The sequence below is a fragment of the Lissotriton vulgaris genome, chromosome 1_1, assembly GCF_964263255.1.
Source record: "Lissotriton vulgaris chromosome 1_1, aLisVul1.2, whole genome shotgun sequence".
Classification (NCBI taxonomy): domain Eukaryota; kingdom Metazoa; phylum Chordata; class Amphibia; order Caudata; family Salamandridae; genus Lissotriton; species Lissotriton vulgaris.
The window spans coordinates 1,722,896,328-1,722,901,532 of record NC_141685.1 but is presented as its reverse complement, the minus strand read 5'-3'; the positions used below and the strand labels follow the sequence as shown (position 1 = coordinate 1,722,901,532).

Below are 5,205 nucleotides of genomic sequence, written 5' to 3'. Positions count from 1 at the left end.
ATAGATTACATCCATATGGAACGTTGCAATAATCTTAAGTATGTCCTGGTGGTGGTTTGTACCTATTTCCAGATGGATAGAGGCCTACCCCCTAAAGGACAATACTGCTTTGTCCACTGCTAAAGTCCTCCTAAAGGAATTTTTCCCGAGGTTTGGTTTGCCGCGCATTGACTGGAGTGACAATGGGAGTGAATTTGTAGGTCAGATTATGCAGAAAGTATGTGTGGGTCTTGGAATTAGGCAGAAATTCCATGTGGCAAACCATCCTCAGTCAGCAGATTTGGTAGAGTGTTATAATGGCAATCTCAAACTTAAGTTGGCAAAGATTCAGACTAGTAAAGGCCTTTCTTGGCCTGATGCTTTGCCTTTGGCACTTCTTTCAACAAGAACGACTGTACATTCTCGTTTGGGGCTTAGCCCATATGAGATTGTTTTTGGGCGCCCTGCTAATGTCTGGGGAGTCCCTCGCCCCAAAAAGTACTCCGACATTCCGTATCCATTGTTGGTTGACTATTTGCATGACCTCACCACTAACTTACGTGTTATTCGTCAGCAGGTCCAAAACGCTTTGCCGGAGGCCTCTTCAGATCCTGGACATTCCATCCAACCCGGTGACTGGGTGTGTCTGAAGAACTTCCAGAGGAAAAAGAACCTGGAACCTCGTTGGGGGCCGCCGAGACAAGTCCTGTTGGTCACCCGTACAGCAGTGAAAGTCGTCGGTAAACGAAACTGGATTCACGGCATGCACTGCAAGAGGGTACCATTACCTTTACCGTATGACCAGTGGGTCCGATAAGGCATTGGTGATAGTGAATGCAAGAAGGTACCCCGATTCTTACCGTTCAGCAGTGCACGCCTGAATTGGACTAGTTCTGAGAAAGAGGACGATGATGTTTTGCAGGAAGCTGTACCTCTACACCTACGACTGAACACATTGAATCCAGAGACACTATTCAAGGACCAAACGATACCTGGTAAGACACGATACAACCTGAGAGAAAGGTTGACTAAGAACAATTGAACTTTGTGCTTTACAATTTTGTCTTTTGTTTAAAAAGCGAACCATTTCTTTTCCAATATCCATTAGGTTGCAGGGTCACAGTAGGAGTCTTAGGCTGTGACCTGAATAGTGACTAGGTCAACAGGACTTGCAGTGTCATAGGACGGCTAACAATCACAGCCAAGTGATTAAGGAAGATTATCGTGAGCAACGCCTTTAGAGTAATGGATAGTGCAGGAAAAGAGAATGATGTCAAAATAATGAAAAGAAATCATTATAAGAAATTATTATTTAGTCATTGTGGCGTAGCATTATGTATTTCAGTATGTTTATGCAGTTTATTAGCATGTGTAGGATGGATCATACACAGTATGCAGCCAACATCTGTTTTCACTTCTACTTCTTTGATTTCCTCTACTACCATTTCCCCGCATAAATTCTATGCACTCCCTGACCATGAGCAGATGAGAAGAATGGAGTATTTTAATAATTCATTTATCCAGTTGTTACATCAACATCAATTGGTTGTCAATACCACTGATTGTTGGGTCTGTGGACTCATACCACATAACACTGAAAGAGGGATGCCGTATTTAGTTCTTCCATTCACATATGAAGGTTCTGCTTGGGCTTATCAAGCTATGTTTTCTAATGCATACCAGAACCTACTCCAATATCCACCTGGTGGGTCCTATAATGGTGGAGTGGATTTCAGTCATAGCTCTTTGATAAAGGGAATAGTGACGAGGGCAAAAATAGCTGATATCATTAAGATTCCCAAAGATGAGAAGAAAGCATACGATGGTTGGAATGTGACTCGATATATCACTAGTCTTACTAATAAAATTAAATAGAAGAGATCACCAATTTGGGTTTTACCCCAGAGAGGTCATCTGTGTTTGCAAATAAATGGCCAGAATACTAAAATTAAGCAAGAGAGGAGTAATTGCTCCCATACATATGTCTATACACCCTTGACTCCTTCACCGTTAGTGCCATCTCAGGGTACATACTTTGTCTGTCATGATAAAGCTTATACTTGGCTTCCCACACATTTCTCGGGAACATGCTATATAGCTTTTCTTCTTCCCCCGACATACACTGCTCCTGCGGATCACCATAGAAAGAGATTTGGTAGAGGGGCTATTAATGCGGAAGACACAGCTGGACAAGAGGGAGGAGATTTTCTGAAAGGATTTCTTCCTTTTTGGGGTCCAATGGCAAATAGTACAAAAATCAGACCTTCAGTTTGTGTGGTCGACGCTACCATAAATATAACTTCTGGAGCATTGACTAATCTGACAGCTGAACTTCAGGCAGATCGCCTTATGACTTTGCAGAACCGAATGGCATTAGACGTTGTCCTTGCAGATAGAGGCGGAGTCTGTAAACTGATTGGGTCTAGTTGCTGCGTTTACGTTCCAGATAATGCCCCTACAGTATACCAAGCCATCTCGAAGCTACACGTCATCTCCGAGTCCATTCATCAGGACACTGGAGATTGGTCTGTGATGGGATGGTTTTGGGGACTACTGTCCACTTGGGGATGGAAAGTGTTAACTTTCCTTGGAGCGATTCTAGCTATCATCTTTTCTTGCTGTCTTTGTTTACAGTGCGGTCCAGCTATTTGCGGACTTTGTGCCACTGTATGTGTTTCTAAGCCCGTTACACAGGAAACAGAGAACATTAAAATGATGTTACAGCAACACCTTCATGACCTCATGACCATCGATATTGACTCAGACTAACATGAGTCTTTTGTGCTTTGCCTGAGTATGGCAAAAGGAGGATCTGAGGTTACGTGGTTTTCGAATTTGCTTCGTATCTAGCTGCCATTTTGTATTTAACCGCCATTTTGTGTTGCCTCACTCAGGCAGCACGGCGGACGTGGTGAACGCAATGTTTTTGCTTTTGCAGCTGCTATGTGTCCTTCCCGTTAATGAGTAACTTCTGCCCATGTTTACGAAACCGATGTCAGGGTCTCCCGAGTTTTGTAAATCCATGTCTAGACTGATTAATCCATGTCTTACTCCACTGTTTGGGTCCCACCATTCTTCTTGACTTTATCTTGTTTAACTGACCTTCGCTATTCTCTTCGTGTGTTCTCCTGTTACATAGACTGTCCTTTGAAGCATTCAACATGTTCTACCACCTGGAAATTGAATTACGGATGCTAATGTTGATTAACTTGTGGGGAGGAGAACGGAGGGTGTGTTTTAGACATTCGATAGCTTGTTTTCAAACTATTCCTATTTGTCAGTTTTGTATGTTTTGGGAGTTGGCATTGTAAACATACGTACTATAAGAGACTGTGAGCCACGGAATGAAGCGGCAGTCTCCTGATAACCTACCCGCTGGTGTACTTACAGGAACACTGTGCTTAGCTGCAGCTAATAAATCTGCTTTTCTACGCCTAACAGAGTGTCACGTGTCTCTGTCTGCCAAAGCAGGTGAACCCGGAGATCTTAGGCGTGCCCTGCGCCGCCTGGCCCATAAGGTCAGGTTCTCCATCGCCACGACATACAGTGATGCCATTGTTGATCATTGTGATGCATTCTTGGACTGTTTAAGTAGTTTGCTGATGATTTTTGCTTATGTGTAATTTTTGCCACCTGATTTGTTTTATTCTAGTTTAAGGAATGCAAATAGCGATTTTTGGATGGTTCTGTATTTGTGAAAACGTGATGCATCCCATTTAGCGAATTCTTAATTGCACTTCATAAAATGCAGAATCGTATTACCGATTCTGTATTTTTTGAAGTGCTCTAATTGCGAAAAACACACATTTTTGCGATTTTGCTTAATGCATCAGAACTAGCTATTTTGCAATCAGAAACTGCATTTTTTATTGATTCGCAATGTTTTCACTTGCAAATTATCTTGATGCATGTGGGCCAATATGTGTTCTGGGCTCTATAACAATATTCAGAAAATATAATTCTGTAATATGAATAATCCTTAATTTTATAGTACATTATCTACAACATAAGAATTATACATTAGTATTTTGTGTTTCACTTCTGATCAAGTTCAATAACTCATATGATTCAAGTTAAGTAACACAATCTGTACAAGTTTGCAGGTCTGTGGATGGCTGCAGTACTGAGTTCATAGAATTCAAGAAGATGACTCAAGTATAAAGTTCATAATACAAAATCAGATGTCTCCGATATAGGGCTCATAGCACAACACCATAAGACGCTACACTAGAGTTCATACCTCAAAGTCAGATGTCTCCAGGATATACTTCATAGCACAAAAACAGATTTCTCTAGTGTAGTTCATACTATAAAACAAGAGAAGACTCTAATGTAGAGTTGATATGTATATTATTTTCTGGTAAACTTCTCTGTGGGAAAGATGCTAAAACTCTCTAATGTAGACATAAGCAGAAATCCAACTTCTGGCATCAAGGGCTCCTGCTGTAGCAACACAAAGGTCAATATTATCTAGCAATTAATGCCATACAACACAAGCAACTTATATCCAAAGGATCAATATGGTCATCAAAGCCTCAAGAGATTTTCGCTGCATCTTCAGATCATAGTTCCCCTGAGTTCTATTGCTCTCTTTGCATAGAGGGGATGTCACAACCTCAAATCCTCCATCTCAGCAGTACCTATGCTCTGCTCACAACTATGATCCTCTCTAAAATGAGGAACTCATATGCCAAAGAAGTTTAGGTCTCCATGCTTGCCCAACATCCTCAGATGAACCCTGACCATGTATCCTCACAGCTCTCAAATGTGCTAAAAAGTAGGTATTGATCCCCAGATCAGCACTCTCTGAGATTAACCTATCGCTCCAGTGTCAGACTGACAGTCATGTTCCAATACCCACCCACAAGAGCCTTATATCTGCTAAACACTTGGGTAGTTTTGAGAAGAAGGATATTTTGTGACCGGTCAGTGCATAAACTGAGCCCGCCACCAATATTGCACCTTGACAGGAATTTTTCATGAATTGCAATATCCCTCCATGTTCTTTGACTCACTTTGAACCATCACTTGTATTGATTTTCTACTCAAGATGGCCAGCCCACCCTGATTGTATGAAGTGGAAGTGGATTTCATGGTCCATCACTCCCTTCATTACAGTCATAAAGTACTATATACACACAGTGCCTTTTCAGTTGTGCCACCTCATAAGGGTAATACCCAGAAACCGGTCCCAGGATGCTTGTTTCCGGTCCAGGGAGGACCTGA

General features: G+C 41.8%; 1 pseudogene; it reads left to right on the top strand.

Moving 5' to 3' along the window:
- Positions 1-1,371: 1,371 nt before the first annotated feature.
- Positions 1,372-2,748, top strand: LOC147751109 (endogenous retrovirus group PABLB member 1 Env polyprotein-like; annotated as a pseudogene).
- The last annotated feature ends 2,457 nt before the right edge of the window (positions 2,749-5,205 follow it).